Genomic DNA, 21406 nt, shown 5'->3' with positions numbered 1-21406 from the left:
GTCTTTGCACTACCCCAAGCTACATGGTAGGAGTTTGCATCACAACGTATTACAATTTTCTTATTTTTCCTTTGTGCCTCTGCAACCAGTTTCATCAGATCCGACATGGGTGGTACAATAATGTAAAATTTAGGACGTTCTTAACCCATTTTTAGCAGTTCTTTTTGTTTTCACAGGATTTTTAGAAACTTTTATAAAATGTTTTTAAAAAATAAAATAAAAAAATTTCAAAAAATTTTTGATACTTTATTCCAGTACTAGCTGCGCGGACCCGGCGTCGCCCGGGTTTCTTCCAAAAGAAAGAGAATATTTTTCTATCTGTAATGACTGTACTTTTTTTAATAGATATCAAAATTTAGCTTATAACGATAAAATAGTTATTATATTTTTCTGCATTTTGTTTAATACTTAAAGTCAGCTTCTGGACCAAAATGTCCCTTAAAAATTTATAAATTCAAAATGAGCTTTAATTGGGAAATTTTGACTAATTTGTAGAAACATTTAGGAAAGTCTTTTTGAGAAATTATACTGAAATCATATTTGTTGTTTTATTTTTCCCATGTGCAGTAGATTTAAAGAACTGTTTAGTTTAAATTCGGTCACACTGTACTTTGAATTGTAGTGCCCCTGGTGCACACATCGGCAGAGCGAAAAAATTTTCGTTCCAAACTGACACTACTTCACTTTGTGTTTTTGCATTCCATGCACTGAAAGAAAAGTTTGTAAAATTTTTTAGTGTAATGACTTCACTACTTTACAGTATACAATATTATAAATAACAAAAAACATTAAAATTTCTGGATTTTTTGTGAATAGGATTGGAAAAAATATAAACACGACCTATTATTTTTGAACATTGCTCCCGGAAATGCATTTATTTGCAATTTTAGATACAAAATGAATCTTAATATATACTCCATGTAAAGTAAAGAAATAATGGAAGATTTTGAAAAATGAAACAAATAATGGATCGTTAGGTGTATAAAAATATCCTCCAACAACTTTTGCGCTCATATACAGTACTATAAATTTCAATTAACTGACAATATTTACAGGATAATGTTGTAAATAGGCTTGTATATCAAGAATTAATTAACATTGAGCGGATATTACATTTGTTTAGGAGTTTATGTCGTTGATTCACATTTATTAAAATTCCCATTATTTTTTACAATTACTCAGAAAAAAATTCTTCAAATAAATTTGTTTACGTATTTAATGATATTTTTTCTTGAGATATTTTAAAATTAAAATAAATATTAAATATCAAATATTCTCATATGCAAAAATAACTTTCGACAAACAAGAACCTACCTTTATGTTTAACAACAGAGATTTCTCTATGTGTAAATCCATCAAAAAACTTCCAAGCTCTCATTCTCTTAGTTTGGTAGTTACTTACGTGTGTTGGAAAATAAACCAGAGAGCTCAATTGAGAGCTCGCTGCGCTTGTATGGTTTAAACATATTATTTTTATTCATTAGCTTTTTTTTTGCATCCACACTAAAGTTTTGGGCTGAATTTAGACACTTATTAAATCTGAAGAAATAAGGGTCAAAGGTCAAATACAAAGCAGATACCCCAATAATTTTACTTATTAAAATATCCACCTCTTCCTCTAATTAAAAAAATTTCGGAATTTGTAAATGGTAAATGGAAAATACTTGCTGGAGTTTTTCAAAATCATAATTTAATTCGAAAAGCTTGGAATAAATACATATAGAAAAGGTTGTGTAGAATGTGTGGTGGACAATTTTCTAAATTTTATATGAACAACGCTTTCTATGCATCGTTTGAGAGGTCTATATAAGATTTGCAAAAGTGCTGTCTTTCGGGAAACTCTAATGAGTAGTCAAATTCAAATCTTCATGGTTTTTTAGATTTGAGTCGCATTTAAAAATTGGCAACCGAATTTATATCAAGATAATTTTTTGATGGCATATTTACCTGATCATAGATTTTTATTGTTATCTCGATTAACAATAAATTTAAATTTTATATTTTTTCATATAAAACTCGATTTGTATGGAAAATATGAGTGATTACGGATCTTTAATGCTTTCTCAAATTGAGAGTTATTTAAAGTACATTTTTATAGAGTTATATAAATAAAAATTTTAAGGGGAGATATGAATGATTTTTTAGATAGATTTAGGTGTTATAAAAGGAACCACAGCCGATTTAAAATTCGAATTTCAGTGAAAATGTAATATGAATATATTATTATCCCTATTTTAGAAGCGCTTTTTGTTCAGTAGTTTTTAATCTTTTTTATTTTCATTCATTCAAGATCTAATAAAGATTCGGGTTTAAATAGTTATTTTCTGAGAATATACAGCAGATTACAGGTTTTGAAATAAACACAGTTTTCCGGTGGAAAACGCTTTAGATGAAAATCGATTTTTTGTAATAAATTAAATTGAATACAGATTTTAATTTTACCTAAGGATCTACAAACATTTTAGAGTTTTCATATAAAAATAAATTTTTGATTAAAAATTTAACTAAATAGTAATTCTTATATACTATGAGAATTATATATCATGATCTTTAGCATTATAAATATAACAAAAAGTCGACTAAAAAAGGTCATTGTATTTCATTAAGGTCAACAGGCCCGAAATTAGTGATATATGTGTATTTATTCGGATTTGGTGTATTAAACATTTTCTTCCTTAAACTAATCTAACCTTCCACGATAGAACTATTGTCATGCAAAATTTCATGAAGCAAAAAATCCAGATCAAAAAGTTGATTCCAAAAATACACTGTATGTTGCCAAATTTCTTGAAAATCGGTTTATGTTTTTTATATTTAGCCTAGAAATTTGGTGTTATAGCTGTTATTCAAAATGTGAACATAAAAATGTGCGTAGCATCCAATCAATATCATATTGAGTTTTTTTAACTTCTGAGGTTAGACCTATTAAATGCCAAATTTAATGTAAATAAGTTTATTAGTTATGTAGTGAAAGAGTAAAAAAAGCGTCTCATATATATTTATTATTATATATTACAGGCTTTGAAGATGTAATGTGTCGTCTGTTCATTCCACAACATTCATTATAACAGATTTCATGAGTAGTTTTTTGTATGCCTGAACGTAAATTTGGTTTAATAATTGTTTTGCAAAAAGTTTGTGTAAAAAGGGACGTGGCGACCGAACCAGATCGTGAGATCAGACCTATCGGTATACAAAATTTCATGTAAATCGGTTCAGTAGTTTTCTGTAAGTCTCGAATGAAAATTTTGTATAACAATTATATAGAAAAAAGTGAGCATAAGAAGAATCCTGACGTCAAATCATGGTTTTATGTAGCCTATTGTTCCTCTTTAGAATAGAACTATTAGTGTTCTACACTTCACGTAAATCGGCTCAGTAGTTTGTCCGTGAAAGCGTAACAAACAGACTTTTTCTTTCATATAATTATAGGATAAGATAAAGATAAAGATAGTTTTATAAAAAGTGGGTGTAGAAAGGGGCGTGGCATCGGATCCAGTTCTTATATATAGCCTATAGTTCTTTCCAAGTTTATACCTATCGGTATGCAAAATTTCAAGTTAATCGGCAGTTTTTGCATATTGTGATTGCAAAATTGGTGTAATAATAGTTTTACAAAAAGTGGGCGTAAAAAGGGCGTGGCATCCGATCAAGATCTTATACAGCCTATTGTTCCTTTTAGGGTTAGACCTATTAGCGGTCCAAATTTCATGTAAATCGGTTCAGTTTTGCCGTGAAAGCGTAACAAACAAAACACAAACAAACAGTCTGTTATATATGTTTTGTACTAGCTGCGTACACCCGGCGTTGCCCGGGTTTCTTCAAAAATTAAAGAAAATATTTTTCTATCTGTAATGACTTTTTTTGAAATAGATATCAAAATTTATCTTATAACGATAAAATAGTTATTTTATTTTTCTGCCTTTTATTAATTCTTAAAGTCAGTTTCTGGACCAAAAAGTCCCTTAAAAGTTTAGAAGTTTAAAATGAGCTTAAATTAGGAAATTTTGACTAATTTGTAGAATTTGGACCTTATAGGCCAACCAGGGGCCCGGCGGGGGGTCCTCAAATTAGGACACCTCGGCTATGTTAAATTTTTAAAACGATCCTATTTCTTCATTTGAGTTCCGATTTAAAAAAAAAATCGTATATAGAATCTCCTTCGTATATAGAATCTCCTCATCTCGTAGCAGTAAATTATCTCTTATAGTTTAGGAGATATTCGCATTTGAAAATTAAAATTTTAAAATTTTTACCGTCCTTACTTTAGTTTTTTGATAATAGCGGGTCCAAATATTCCCGATTTTCGCCATTTTTTTATTCGCTTAACAACAAGTTTATATATCAAGCAGTGAAAGAATTATGTAAAAATCATGACTGAGTCCAAAGTTATAGGCATTTTAATTTAAAAAATTAAAAAAAAGGCGATTTTTTGTCATTTTTTTTTTTTTTTTTGGGAAAAAGTATCTTTTTCTTTTTGAGTTATCTAAAAAGTTTCTAAGAAGATGTATATAGAATTTATACTTTTTGGAAAGCTGACTTTACATAAAATACGATAAATGAAACAAAACCTAAAAATTTTTGATACTGAGGGGACCAGGTTCATCCAAAAAAAAACCCTATTTTTTATGGAAAATTCAATTTTGAGCAAAAATTCTCAAATCGCATAGTCGATATCAAATTATAGTGACCTGTTTTATATGACCCAATATGTTCTTAATCATTTTGTATGGATATAATAGGCAAAAAACCAAAAAATCCCATTTTTGGGATTTTTTAAAACTTTTTTGGGAATTCCGGGATTTCTAATAAGAAAATTCGAAATTTGTATTTAATTTTGGATTTACCTAACTGTAAAATTTCATCAAAAAATATTTATAAATAAAATTTTTATTGCAATTTGAAAAATTTGTATCTTCGCAAAAACTGAATAAAAAACATTTTTTATTTTTTTTTAAGTATTCCGCGAATTTTTTAATTTTCAAAAATTATATACAGTTTTGAAAAATAGACAAAATTACCTTTCCATTGATATATAACATGCCTACCTAATGTTTTTTAAGTGACAAATTAATTAGGGAAAACTCAACATCTTTTAGAGAATTTATTTATTTTCATCCATACATTTGTTAGGCATGTTTTACTACCTAAATTTTTATGAATTTTTACAGCCACTTTTTACGATTAATCTTTTATTCTTTATCCCTAAAAAAATTAACAAGTATTTACTTTATATAAAAATAGTCTTTATTTATTTTTTTATAAATTAATATAATTTTGTAAAAAAATCGGTATCACAGTAGTCCATATCTAAAAGATAAAGTAAATCTTTAAATTCATTAATATTTTCAAATGCTAACGTTTTGTATAAAATCCAACGTTTCCTTATAGTAAATAAAACAGGATCAGAAGATAGAATCAGATTATTATTAAAAATATCTTCATATCTTCACTGCCTAGAACACTTCCTTGAGCTAAACTGATGAATATGCTTAAAGTCTCTATTCCTCGATTCTTGGGGTTCTTCTGTAAGCTTTCCTAAAGGCAGAATATTATGTTCTATGATGACCTTTCCATGACATAATATCCTGTGAACTGTAGGTGCCATTTCTTTCCAGGGATATAATTCCAAAAGTAATTTAGAAACTTTTGTAGAATACTCTCCAAATTTTGTTGCGTTCACTTTATGCTTGCTATTTATCGCCATTAGAATAATATTGACCTTTTGCAGTAAATCCATATTAATTCCAGTTATTTCGGAAGTAGTTTCAAAATGTTTGAAAAAACGTCTAGCGGTATTACCATCGTTTGTGCTTCCATATCCTGTGAGTGGTTTATCAATATTTAATCCCATCCGCTTTTTAAATTCCTCTTGAATTCTTCTTTTCTCACTGGCTCTCATTTCCATTAACTCCTTATTGTTATTTGCACTTTTGTTTGCATTTTCCGGTATGCTTCTGTACTTTAAATCATATGCTAAATGTAGAAAATGTTCCAGAAATCGTATGCGAGCATGTAGGGGGGATATTCCAAATTGTAATGTTTCCTCATTTATTGACCTTTGCTTGGAAATATTCGAAAATTCTGATTTTTTATCACCACATATGTAGCAGTACCAAGTAGATGATGTTCCTGTAATGGCATTTCCAACTTTCCCATCAATCATTGTAAGTTTTAAATCATAGGACATGTTAAACGAATAATTTTCTATTTCGATTGCTATAGGTTCCAAGTTTTTAATTTCTGCTTCAATACGATTTATCAAATCTTGCGTTGTTGTTTTGGATTCCTTTATATACTCAAAGCTTATTGGCCTACAAAAAGCTTTGGATCCTGGAGTCGAATTCTTCCAAATATCATCGAAACTGGTTGATGGAGAATCGCTGTCAGCATACTTTCGAATTCTTAATGGAACTAGCGATGCCATAAATACACTTTTATTCTCGGAAGATGATTCACTTGTGTTGATTTGTTTATATTCCGAGAGTGCTGATAATCCATCACATCCCCACTTACAAATGAGTTGAAGATCACAAGAATTTATTTTTTTAGTTGGTCTGAAGAAAAGTCAGAAGCAATCCTTAAAGCAGTATTTTCGAGTAGAGCGCCGAGTCCAATAACAGCCTTCTGATCAGTTATTTCAATAGGAGATGGTATAATGCTTTTCTTCTTTTCATTATACCCTACACCACTTTAGTGGGGAGGGTATATTGGATTTGTGCTGATGTTTGTAACATACAAAAATATTCGTCCTAGACCCACCTTAAAGTATACCAATCGGCTTAGAATCGTTTTCTGAGTCGATTAAGCTATGTCCGTCCGTCCGTCCGTCTGGCTGGCTGTACATGTAAACCTTGTGCGCAAGGTACAGGTCGCAATTTTCAAGATAATTGGATGAAATTTGGCACACACGTTTTATTTGACCTAAGGACGAAGCCTATTGAAAATGGTTAAAATCGGTCCATTATTTCACCTAGCCCCCATACAACAGAACCCCCCGAAAAGGGCTTCTGAGCTCATAATTATGTTAAATATACAGATATATCGATAAAATACGGCACAACTAAGTTTTATAGAAGTCTTGATGACCCTGCCAAATTTCATAAAGATCGGGCCACATTTGACCCTAGCTCCCATACAAAGTCCCCTTCAGAAAATTACTTGAATGTCCCAAATTAGCTTATAAACACAAATATCGCGATGAAATTCAGCACAATAAAATATTATGTCAATATAAATATATTCACAAAATTTTATCGGGCTTGGTCCATATTTGCCCCCAGCCCCCATATAAAGCCTCTTTCAGAAAATTAGTTTTTCATCCATAAATTGCTTAAATGTATCGGAACAAGGGAATATTGAAGATAAATGCTTTATTATGAAAAATAAATCACATTTAATATTCATAACTGGTGTAGGGTATCATATGGTCGGCCACGCCCGACTATAATTTCTTACTTGTTTATTTTGTCATATGATGGTAAAACATCCACTCCTTTTTCAGATAGCGCCTTTCTTAACGTTATGTAGTTATCACGACTTAATCCCAGCTGCAACATAAGCGCAATAGCTTCTTCCTCAGTGAACGTTGTATCAGATGATGGTGTGGGTATACTCTTTACAATTCTTTTCAGTCGTCTTGGTGATGCGGTTGGAAGAATATTTGCAATTTTTATGGCATCCAAAGGCTGTTTTTCTTTTCTTAACATTGCTTTAAAAGTGTCCGAAACTTCTTCGTTAGATAAGGTTTCTAGTGAAGTTGATAACCTTTTCCTCTTTGATTTTGAGCTTGATACGCAAATAGCAACTTCTACACATTCATCCAGACAATCAGAAAATTTCGATCGAAATTTAGCAATGGAATACCGAACACTCTTCAGTTTTATATCAACTGATTTTATAAAATTTTCAATTTTACATATATCAGTTTTATCCACTTTATTTTTATGTGCAGTTTCAATATATTTCAATAAGAAGTTGACTTTATCTTGAAAAGGAGCTGAATAGTGTTCAAATAAAATGAAGCACAAGTCAACAGATATAAACCTGTTTTATATATTAATTACAGTACTTAAATTAAATTATTTTTTAAAGGGTTATGATATTCTACCTAATATGTCTAACGTTTCCTTATGTAATGAATTTTTCCTCAATAGGTCACTTTAATAAGCTACCTATTAAAGTGACCTATAGGGATAAAAATCACTACAGTTTAAAAAATAATACCTGAACATTTTTTAATATATGTATGTAACAAATTTAAAGGTTAACCTTATGGATGAAAATAATAGTGCTAGGTAAATTTTCTAAAAGATGTTGAGTTTTCCCTAATTAATTTGTCACTTAAAAAACATTAGGTAGGCATGTTATATATCAATGGAAAGGTAATTTTGTCTATTTTTCAAAACTGTATATAATTTTTGAAAATTAAAAAATTCGCGGAATACTTTTTTTAAAAAATTAAAAAATGTTTTTTATTCAGTTTTTGTGAAGATACAAATTTTTCAAATTGCAATAAAAATTTTATTTATGAATATTTTTTGATGAAATTTTACAGTTAGGTAGAAAATCCAAAATCCAAAATTAAATACAAATTTCGAATTTTCTTATTAGAAATCCCGGAATTCCCAAAAAAGTTTTAAAAATCCCAAAAATGGGATTTTTTGGTTTTTTGCCTATTAATCCATACCAGGGGCGGGGTTATCGAAACCCGTTACAAAATGATTAAGAACATATAGGGTCATATAAAACAGGTCACTATAATTTGATATCGACTACGCGATTTGAGAATTTTTGCTCAAAATTGAATTTTCCATAAAAAATAGGGTTTTTTTTGGATGGACCTGGTCCCCTCAGTATCAAAAATTTTTAGGTTTTGTTTCATTTATCGTATTTTATGTAAAGTCAGCTTTCCAAAAAGTATAAATTCTATATACATCTTCTTAGAAACTTTTTAGATAACTCAAAAAGAAAAAGATACTTTTTCCCAAAAAAAAAAAAAAATGACAAAAAATCGCCTTTTTTTAATTTTTTAAATTAAAATGCCTATAACTTTGGACTCAGTCATGATTTTTACATAATTCTTTCAGTATAAACTTGCTGATAAGCGAATAAAAAAATGGCGAAAATCGGGAATATTTGGACCCGCTATTATCAAAAAACTAAAGTAAGGACGGTAAAAATTTTAAAATTTTAATTTTCAAATGCGAATATCTCCTAAACTATAAGAGATAATTTACTGCTACGACATTTTTTATAGTGCTCGATGAGGAAATTCTATATACGAAATTTTTTTTAAATCGGAACTTAAATGAAGAAATAGGATCATTTTAAAAATTTAACATAGCCGAGGTGTCCTAATTTGAGGACCCCCGCCGGGCCCCTGGTTGGCCTATAAGGTCCAAATTCAAAACCTAAACTCGACAACACGTCCTCTTTGTGCATACCAAATTATTAATTAAAATCGGATTAACCGTTTAGAAGTTACCGAATTATTTCCCTCTTTTTTTTTCCTATACCACTGTGTGACGTATCGAAGATAAAAATTCCTATCCAAAACTCATGTCCAACCGGAATCTAAGGTCAATGACACGGGCAGGAGGCTGGAGGATATGGAGGAGACAATGAAACTCCTACTGGACTCTCATTTCCCACCCGATATATCCAATAACGTAGATGCACCGATATCGGAGGAAGGGGAGGCTAACGGAAATTGTAATTACATCTGATATGGTTAAAGGGACAATCAAGAGCTTCGCTTCCTATAAAGCTGCAGGGCCGGATGGGATTTTCCCGGCACTCTTACAGATGGAGGCGGGACTGGTTCACATATACCCCAGTTAAATGGCAGGATGCAAGGGTAATATATATACCTAAACCTAGCTGGGCGACACCTAAGAATTTCGCGGTTTACCACAGGGTGGCATTTTGTCACCTTTACTCTGGGTAACCACGATTAATAGCCTCCTAAGGACTCTAACTTAGAAAGTACTTACCTGTCTGCTATGCGGACGATGTCGAAATATTTTTAAAGGGAAATGATCCAAATTACTTGTGTAGAAGAGCTGAGGAGTCTCTGAATACGGCCTTGAGCTGGGCTCAACCGAGAGGCCTCAATGATAATCCGGCAAAAACGGAAATCTGTCTTTCCACAAATTTCTACGTATACTGAACCTTGCTTCCTGGGCAAGAAGATATCGGTGACAGACAAAGTGAAGTGTAATTCTCGACTGGAAATTAAAATAGAGACACCAATAGAGGATAGGATTAACAAGGCACATCGGTGCTGGGCGATATATATGAGAACTGTAGGCATGAAATGGGGTCTTAGTCCTAGAAGAGCTGAGGAGGCTCTGAATACGGCCTTGAGCTGGGCTCAACCGAGAGGCCTCAATGATAATCCGGCAAAAACGGAAATCTGTCTTTCCACAAATTTCTACGTATACTGAACCTTGCTTCCTGGGCAAGAAGATATCGGTGACAGACAAAGTGAAGTGTAATTCTCGACTGGAAATTAAAATAGAGACACCACATAGAGGATAGGATTAACAAGGCACATCGGTGCTGGGCGATATGTATGAGAACTGTAGGCATGAAATGGGGTCTTAGTCCTACTATGACAAATTGGTTTTATAAAAGTGTAATTAGACCAATTCTAGCTTATGCTTCAATAATCTGGTGGACTGCTTTAGACAAAAAGTGCAATATCAAACTACTACAGGAAGTTCAGCGGACATGATGATTGTGTATAAGTGGTGCCATGTGTACTACTTCAACCAAAGCTCTGGAAACGTTGCTAGATATTCCACACATTGAAACATATTTAAGATATGAGGCGGCGCTTACAGCCGAACATTTCTTTACTTTAGGCGAACTGGCCAAAAGCAGTTATAGGACACGTCTTCAATGTGTACTGGATACACGTGCCTGAGCGTATACCAGACACAGAATATGTCGGAAACTTTGAAACGCTGATCCCAGATAGAATGTCTTTGTCAAGCGGAACATTAGAGCAAGTACCAGTAGGAATCCGTTGTTATACGGATGGCTCTAAATTGGGGGATAAAGTGGGCCTGGGGTTCTATATTGAAGACCCAGAAACAAAAATATACCACCGTTTACCTAATCATTACACAAGCTTCTTGGCAGAAGTCCGAGCAATAAAGAAATGTGTAAATTGGATTAGAATAAATATGGCGCCCACGGCCCTTAATATATTCACCGACAGCCAGAAGACAATAAGGGCGATATCAGGTGATAGAATTAAATCTAAGACCGTATTGGATCTTTAACTGAATACTCTCCCAGAGGTAAGGTTTACATTATATGGGTACCAGGCCGCTCGGGAGTAGTCGGTAACGAAAGGGCGAATGTAATAGCTTTAAAGGGAAGGTTGTTCGATGTAGTTAACCTGACGAACGCAAAACCATTCGACGCAACAAAGGCTGAATTAAAACTTATGGAGAATCCCATAAGGCCTCTTGGGGTGACCCTGATGAGAACAACACGAGAAATCTCCCCAAATGAGCAAGTCTGAAGTTAGTATGATGGTACGTATTCTGAGTGGACACACAGGATTACGAGCACATCTATACAAAATTGACGAATGTAGAGCATGTGGAGAGAACAGCGAAACTCTGGAGCACTTTCTTTGCCACTGTCAAGCATTCGTCGAAGTTAGATCCAAGTATCTTGGAAGTGATGTTATTCCGGAAATAACATTCCTGATTAACACTGATTGGAAAATTCTTAGGAATTACGTCCAGGAAAACTGTATATCAAACCTAACATAACCATGAACATTGAAAAATAATAAGCTCAGTGAAAATTTTTTTATTTTTTTTTCTTCATGAAAAGTAGCGCACAACAGGTCCGGAAAAATTTCGTAGAGTGATTCATATGTACAAACATATCTGTGTCAAATTTTATCAAGATAGCTTTATTGAATAAAATATGTGCTTTTAAGGGATTTTTTGAAGTGCACCTTATTTTTTCCGATCCGTAAAAAAGTTTATAGAATTATTTATATGCACACAAAACATATTCAAGTCATACTTTATCCCGATAGCTTTATTATTCAATGACGTATATGCGTTTAAGTGGTTTTCGGAAGTGGACCTTTTATGGACCTAATAATGGACCGATCCGGGGAAAAATTTGATTTATTCCTATAGCTTTAGAATTTAATAAAATATATGCGTTTAAGTGATTTACGGAAGCAGACATTAAATGGGAGCTATGATCAATTATGGGCCTAAAATTTCGTAGAGTGATTCATATTTACACCCTTATTCACAAACAAAATTTTTATTTTATAAAAGGTTTATAAAACAAAATTTCCATACAAAATCTAATTTATAAACCGTTTATAAAATAAACATTTTGTTTGTGAATAAGGGGGTTAGACTCGTGTTGAATTTTGTCAAGATAGCTTTATTTGACATTATCTTTTGTAGTTTCTGAAAAAGTAATTTTTTCGAGGTAGTCTGAAATATTTACTCATAACTTGTTACTTTTTTACTTTTAACGTGAGCATGTTTTACACAGGCAGACTGACATAGCTAAATTGACTTAGAAATTCACAAGGACCCAGAATATATATACTTTGTTGGGTCTAAGATGAATATTTCATGGTGTTACACACGGAATGACAAACTTATATATACCCTCTATCACCAGTGATGGTGGTGGACGATATAAAAATATTGTATAAAACCTTTTCAGAATATAAAATTCAAGGTAATAGGAAACATACATATATCTGAAATTTTAGTAAATACAAATAATATTGACCCAAAAACTGTGAAGGTCAAACTCAATGCAATGTAGTGAAATTGTCTTGATTTAAATGAAACTTAGGAAAAATATGTATATTATATATTTTTATATTATAATGACCTGTACTTATAATGACATCGACAATAACCCTTAAACGTAAATATATTGTTATAATCTATATATATAAAATTCTAACGTTACTGACTGACTGACTGACTAATTCATCATCGCACAGCCTAAACGGTTGAAGCTAAAGAGCTGAAATTTGGACAGGAAGTTGGTCTCCCACCTGCAAATTCGGTAACTTCATATATCCTAAACTATAAAAGATACAAAAACAGTTTAAAGCTTATCGTCGTTCATTTAAAAAATAACCGACAGGTGTCTGGTACTTTTTTCAAATTCGGCCCCTTTAGGGAATAAACGGATAAAAACTGTATTTTGGTACTTTTTTTGCACCCCATGTATCTTTTAATTCATTTTTGACTCCTTCATAACTTAACAAAAAATTAAAAAATTTTATGTGGTGAAAATTTTACCTATTTTTGGTACTTTTTTCATAAAACATTGTTTTTGGTTTATTAACTTATACATATGAGTACATAATAACGGGCTCCCAATACGATGTTGCAACTTTTTGGAACAGAATTTTTATTTCGTTAATGGGGAGGAAAAAAGTACCAAAAGGGGTAAAAACGGGAAATTTGATTTTATTCAAACACACTGATCCAATTTATATGAAACTAGCTGCGTGCACACGGCGTTGCCCGGGTTTCTTCAAAAATTAAAGAAAATATTTTTCTATCTGTAATGACTTTTTTTGAAATAGATATCAAAATTTATCTTATAACGATAAAATAGTTATTTTATTTTTCTGCCTTTTTTAATCCTTAAAGTCAGTTTCTGGACCAAAAAGTCCCTTAAAAGTTTAGAAGTTTAAAATGAGCTTAAATTAGGAAATTTTGACTAATTTGTAGAAAAATTTAAAAAACTTTTTTGAGAAATTATACTGAAATCAGCATTCTCAATTACTTGTAGGGAACTAAGGACACTTTCAAATAATTTGTTTTATTTTTGCAGTAGATTTAAAGAACTTTTCAGTTTAAATTACGTCAAACCGTACTTTGAATTGTAAAGAGGCAAAAGTCTTCGGTTTTTATCTATATATATAAAATTCTAACGTTACTGACTGACTGACTGATTCACTGACTGATTCATCATCGCACAGCCTAAACGGTTGGAAATTCGAATGTTTAGGGGGTAAAAAAGGGTAAATTCGGTAACCTTATATCTCCTAAACTAGAAAAGATACAAAAACAGTTTAAAGCTTATCGCCGTTCATTTAAAAAATAAACGGACAGGTGTCTGGTACTTTTTTAAAATTCGGCCCCTTTAGGGAATAAACGGGTAAAAACTGTATTTTGGTACTTCGCACCCCATGTATCTTTTAAACCAGTACACATTCAAAAAATATTTTTGACTCCTTCATAACTTAACGAAAAAAAAAATATGAATTTAGTACTTTTTGGATATTCTGACGTTTAAGGGGTTAAAATTGTACCTATTTTTGGTACTTTTTTCATAAAACATTGTTTTTGGTTTATTAACTTATACATATGAATACATAATAACGGGCTCCCACTACGATGTTGCAACTTTTTGGAATAGAATTTTTATTTCGAAAAAAGTACCAAAAGGGGTAAAAACGGGAAATTTGATTTTATTCAACCACAATGATCCAATTTAGATAAAATTTTTAAATTTAGAAACACTAAATATCCTAATGGGGTGTTATTTGGAACCCCGGTACCAAGTGATATTTTTTGGTACTTTTCATTCTCCAACTGGTCCTTTTTGAGTTTTCTATGATATTGAAATAGAAACATGAAATTAATAATAAAGAGACTTTTCGCTACTTTTTCGTTCTACACAGGTACTTTTTTGAGTTTTCTTTAAAATTAAAACTAGAAACATGAAATTAAGCATGTAGAGCTCGGAGTAAATGAGAATCTATAAAAGGGGACTTTTTGGTACTTTTTCGTCCTTCGACTGGTACTTTTTGAGTTTTCTATAAAATTTAACCTAGAAACATGAATTTAAGCATGTAGAGCCCAGAGTAAATGATAATCTATAATAGGGGACTTTTTGGTACTTTTTCGTCCTTCGACTGGTACTTTTTGAGTTTTCTATAAAATTTAACCTAGAAACATGAAATTAAATGAAATGAGAATCTATAAAAGGGGACTTTTTGGTACTTTTTCGTCTTTCGACTGATACTTTTTGAGTTTTCTATAAAATTTAACCTAGAAACATGAAATTAAGCATGTAGAGCCCGGAGTAAATGAGAATCTATAAAAGGGGACTTTTTGGAACTTTTTCGTCTTTCGACTGGTACTTTTTGAGTTTTTTATAAAATTTAACCTAGAAACATGAAATTGAGCATGTAGAGCCCTTAGTAAATGAGAATCTATAAAAGGGGACTTTTTGGTACTTTTTCGTCCTTCGACTGGTACATTTGAGTTTTCTATAAAATTTAACCTAGAAACATGAAATTAAGCACGTAGAGCCCTTAGTAAATGAGAATCTATAAAAGGGGACTTTTTGGTACTTTTTCGTCCTTCGACTGGTACTTTTTGAGTTTTCTATAAAATTTAACCTAGAAACATGAAATTAAGCATGTAGAGCCCTTAGTAAATGAGAATCTATAAAAGGGGACTTTTTGGTACTTTTTCGTCTTTCGACTGATACTTTTTGAGTTTTCTATAAAATTTAACCTAGAAACATGAATTTAAGCATGTAGAGCCCAGAGTAAATGAGAATCTATAATAGGGGACTTTTTGGTACTTTTTCGTCCTTCCACTGGTACCTTTTGAGTTTTCTATAAAATTTAACCTAGAAACATGAAATTAAGCATGTAGAGCCCAGAGAAAATGAGAATCTATAATAGGGGACTTTTTGGTACTTTTTCGTCCTTCGACTGGTACTTTTTGAGTTTTCTATAAAATTTAACCTAGAAACATGAAATTAAGCATGTAGAGCCCGGAGTAAATGAGAATCTATAAAAGGGGACTTTTTGGTACTTTTTCGTCCTTCGACTGGTACTTTTTGAGTTTTCTATAAAATTTAACCTAGAAACATGAAATTAAGCATGTAGAGCCCGGAGTAAATGAGAATCTATAAAACGGGACTTTTTGGTACTGTTTCGTTCTTCAAAAGGTACTTTTTGAATTTCCTATAATATTGAACCTAGAAACATGAAAATAACTATGTAGAGCCTGGATTAAATGAGAACCTATAAAAAGGGACCTTTTGGTACTTTTTTGTTCTTCAAAAGGTACTTTTTGGATTTTTGTATAATATGGAACCTAGAAACGTGAAATTAAGCATGTAGAGCCCGGAGTAAATGAGAATCTATAAAAGGGGACTTTTTGGTACTTTTTCGTCCTTCGACTGGTACTTTTTGAGTTTTCTATAAAATTTAACCTAGAAACATGAAATTAAGCATGTAGAGCCCGGAGTAAATGAGAATCTATAAAAGGGGACTTTTCTGGGTATAGCTAGTATAATATAAAATTTCAAGCGATTTTTTGCTGTTTAAAAAAGTACATGCAATCGAAAAAAACTCTGAAACGATTATGAGAAATTCTGCACAAAATCATGAAAAATTGGTGCTCTGATTTCAAATTCCTTTAAAAAGAACAAAATTACGTTTTTTTCTGCCCTAGGAAAATGTGAAGAATCCTCGAATATTGACAGAGAAAACAAAACTACTTTTAATTTGACAAACAATTTTGAGTTGCTCATTAAATAGTAAAACCACCGTTTTTTCGTCTTTATTTCTCAAAAATATCTCCCTTTTTTATAAATGGATTTATAAATGTTTAAAAATATTATTTTTATTAATTAGCTTTTATGCATCCACACTTAAGTTTTAGATGGATTTAGACACCACTTATTAAATCCGAAGAAATAAAGGTTTAAAGATCAAATATCGTTAGATATACAAAAAAGTTACCAAATAATTTTACTTATTAAAATATTCACATCTTCCTCTAATTAAAAAATTTCGGAATTTGTTAATGGTAAATGGAAAATGTGTGCTAGAATTATTCAAAATCATTATTTAATTTGAAAAGTTTGGAATAAATACGGTGCTACATACGTGCAGAATTTTTGGTGGATAATTTTCTAAAAGTATAAAACGATATTGGAAGATGAATTCATCTATATTTTATATGAACAATGCTTTATATGCATCGTTTCAGAGGTATACCTATATAAGATTTGCAAAAGTTCTGTCTTTCAGGACACATTAATGAGTAGTCAAATACTCATACAGATTTGAGCTGCATTTAAAAAATGGCATCCGAATTTATATCAAGATAATTTTTGATGGTTTTTTTTAACTTATTGCAGATTTTTATTGTTATCTCGATTTAACAATAAATTTAAATTTTATATTTTTGTATGAAAAATATGAGTGATTACGGATCATTATTTTTGCCGAAATTAGTGGTATAGGTGTATTTATTCGGATTTAATGTATTAAACATTCTCTTCCTCAAACTAACCTAACTTTCCACGATAGAACTGTTGTCATGCAAAATTTCATGAAGCATAAAATCCAGATCAAAAAGTTCTAAAAATACACTGTCTGTTGCCAAATTTCTTGAAAATCGGTTCATGTTTTTTATATTTAGCCTAGAAATTTGGTGTTACAGCTGTTCATTGTTATTCAAAAAACAAAAATGTGCGTAGCATCAAATCAATATCATATAGAGTTTTTTTAACTTCTGAGGTTAGACCTATTAAATGCAAAATTTAATGAAAATAAGTTTATTAGTTATGTAGTTATTATTATATATTATAGGTTTTTAAGATGTAATGTGTCGTACTGTTCATTCCACATCATTCATTATAACAGATTTCATAAAAATCGGCTCAGTAGTTTTTTGTATGCCTGAACGTAAATTTGGTTTAATAATTATTTTACAAAAAGTTGGTGTAAAAAGGGGCGTGGCGTCCGATCCAGATCCTGAGATCGGTATATCAAATTTCATGTAAATCGGTTCAGTAGTTTTCTGTAATTCTCGAATGAAAATTTGCTATAACAATTATATAGAAAAGAGTGAGCATAAGAAGAATCGTGACGTCAAATCATGATTTTATATAGCCTATTGTTCCACTTTAAAATAGAACTATAAGTGTTCTAAATTTCATGAAAATCGGTTCAGCAGTTTGTCCGTGAAAGCGTAACAAACAGACTTTCTCTTTCATATAAGTATAGGATAAGATATAGGTAAGGATAGTTTTATAAAAAGTGGGCGTAGAAAGGGGCGTGGCATAGGATCTAGTTCTTATATATATCCTATAGTTCTTTCCAAGCTTATACCTATCCGTATGCAAAATTTCAGATTAATCGGTTTAGTAGTTTTTGCATATTGTGATTGCAAAATTGGTCTAATAATAGTTTTACAAAAAGTGGGCATAAAAAGGGGCGTGGCATCCGATCACGATCTTATATAGCCTATTGTTCCTCTTGGGTTAGACTTATTAGCGGCCCAAATTTCATGTAAATCGGTTCGGCAGTTTTGCCGTGAAAGCTTAACAAACAAACACACAAACAAAGAAACAAACAGTCTGTTTTATATATATAATATATTATAGGTTTTGAAGTTGTAATGTGTGTAAAAAGGGGCTTGGCGTCCTAGCCATATCCTAAGATCGGTATACCAAATTTCATGTAAATCGGTTTAGTAGTTTTCTGTAAGTCTCGAATGAAAATTTGCTATAACAATTATATAGAAAAAAGTGAGCATAAGAAGAATCGTGACGTCAAATCATGATTTTATATAGCTTATTGTTCCACTTTAGAATTAGTGTTCTAAATTTCATGAAAATCGGTTCAGCAGTTTGTCCGTGAAAGCGTAACAAACAGAATTTCTCTTTCATATAATTATAGGATAAGATATAGGTAAGGATAGTTTTATAAAAAGTGGGCGTAGAAAGAGGCGTGTTATCGGATCAAGTTCTTATATATAGCCTACAGTTCTTTCCAAGCATATACCTATCCGTATGCAAAATTTCAGGTTAATCGGTTTAGTAGGTTTTGCATATTGTGATTGCAAAATTGGTGTAATAATAGTTTTACAATGAGTGGGCGTAAAAAGGTGCGTGGCATCTGATCAAGATCCTATATATGTCTATTGTTCCTCTTGGGGTTAGATCTATTAGCTGCCCAAATTGCATGTAAATCGGTTCAGTAATTTTGTCGTGGAAGCATAACAAACAGTCTGATTTATATATATATATATATATATATATATATATATATATATATATATATATATATATATATATATATACGATAAGATATAGGTGAGGGTAGTTTTATAAAAAGTAGGCGTGGCATCGGATCAAGTTCTTATATATAGCCTATAGTTCTTTTCAAGCTTTTACCTATCGTTATGCAAAATTTCAAGTTAATCGGTTTAATAGTTTTTGCATATTGTGATTGCAAAATTGGTGTAATAATAGTTTTACAAAAAGTGGGCGTAAAAAGGGGCGTGACATCCGATTAAGATCTTATATAGCCTATTGTTCCATTTGGGGTTGGACCTATTAGCGGTCCAAATTTCATTTTGGTACTTTTTCATTCTCCAACTGGTACTTTTTGAGTTTTCTATGATATTGAAATCGAAACATGAAATTAATAATAAAGGGACTTTTCGGTACTTTTTCGTCCATTTAACCTAGAAATATGAAATTAAGTAAGTAGAGCCCGGAGTAAATGAGAATCTATAAAAGGGGACTTATTGGTACTTTATCGTTCTTCGACTGGTACTTTTTTGAGTTTTCTATTAAATTGGACCTAGGCACGTGAAGCCCGGAGTAAATGAGAATCTATAAAAGGGGACTTTTTGGTACTTATTTGTTCTTCAAAAGGAACTTTTTGAATTTTCTATAATATTAAATCTAGAAACATGAAATTAATCATGTAGAGCCTGGATTAAGTGAGAACCTATAAAAGGGGACTTTTTAAAACTTTTTCGTTCTTCAAAAGGGACTTTTTGAATTTTCTATAATATTGAACCTAGTGATAAAATATAAAAGGATAATTTTTCGTTCTTCAAAAGGTACTTTTTGAATTTTCTATAATATTGAACCTATAGACATGAAATTAAGCCCGGAGTAAGTGAGAACATATAAAACGGGACTTTTTGGTACTTTTTCGTTCTTAACTGGTACTATTTGAATTTTCTATTATAATGAACCTAAAACCATAAAACTAAGCAATCATGGACTTGAGTGAATGAAAATTTAAACTGGAGTATTTTCTGAAACTTTTTCGTTCTTTAACTGATACTTTTTGAATTTTCTATAATATTGAACTTAGGAACATGAAATTAAATAAAAGAGGTATTTTTGTACTTTTTCGTACTTCATCTGGTACTTTTTGAGTATTATAAAATATTGAATATATAAACATAAAATTAAACACGCAGTATCCTGATTGAACGAATATTTAAAAAGGTTACTTTCTTTAATAATACTTTTCGAATTTTCTATAATATTGAACTTAAAAACATAAAATTGGACACGCAGCTTCCTGAGTGTATAAAAATCTGTATGCGAGGAATTTCTGGATGAAAATCAAACATGCATCATCCTGACTTAATCAAAATCTATAAAAAGGCACTGTCTGGTACTTTTTCGTTCTCAACTGTTTTTTTTTTTTTAATTGTCTGTAATATTGACACTAGAATCATAAAATCAAACTTATATAAAAGGGGACTTTTTGATATTGCAGATATGTATGTGTATATACTTTTACAATAATAATATTTATTTTATTCCATTACGATGAGGGTACCGAAGCACACTGGGTATAGCTGTATAAAGTAATTCCGTTTTAAATTTAAAAGATTTTTCCTATAGTCTCCGATTTGGACAAAATTTCGTAAACACGTAAAGAAAAGTCCACGAGAGTGAGAACTGAAATATTTTCACTTAAATTTTAAAAACTGCGGCAACCCTATAGCTTTAAAAGTGTTTAAAAATTGCATATAAAGTGCCATAACGTGTTAAAGATAATTAAAATTTTATTTTTGTATAATTTTTTCTTTTTTGAGAAATTATATAAAAATTTTATTTACATTTTTTTTTCTAAAAATAAAATTCAGAATCATATAAAAGAAAAAAATCTATCTTTATTTTTTTTTAATTTGTATATTATGTTTGTATATTACATAGTTTTTTTAGCCTTTAAAATTGGGTTTCTCCGAGATATGACCAAAAATATCCATATATCTTTAAAAAAAATGTATAAAATTTATATAATTTAATTTAAAGTTTTCAATATTATAAATTTTACTGAGTTGGAAAATAAAAAAAAATTATGAAATAAAAAAGATTTTTAATATTTTAGGACCTTTTTTGCAGATGTACATGCACATTTTTGGTCATATCTCGGAAACTAGTAGGAATCCCAATCTAAATTTTTAAAGAAGTAAAAATAGAGTTTTTCTTTTGTATGATTTTTGAATTTTGTTTTTAGAAAGAAATGTGCAAACAAATATTTAAATAAAATTTTTATATAATTTCACAAAATGGTTGTTTTGGAAATTTT

At 30.9% G+C, this 21406-nt stretch overlaps 1 protein-coding gene across 1 annotated transcript in view; it reads right to left on the bottom strand.

The window, feature by feature from the left end:
• Positions 1-21406, bottom strand: part of LOC119601380 (neurocalcin homolog) — a 320560-nt gene that overhangs the window by 138041 nt on the left and 161113 nt on the right. The window lies entirely within an intron of this gene.

This window comes from Lucilia sericata, unplaced genomic scaffold (assembly GCF_015586225.1).
Source record: "Lucilia sericata isolate MDLA Ls3-8-SP2 unplaced genomic scaffold, ASM1558622v1 Contig000160F_arrow, whole genome shotgun sequence".
Classification (NCBI taxonomy): Eukaryota; Metazoa; Arthropoda; class Insecta; order Diptera; family Calliphoridae; genus Lucilia; species Lucilia sericata.
The sequence above is the reverse complement of the archived record's forward strand: the minus strand, read 5'-3'. Positions and strand labels throughout refer to the sequence as shown.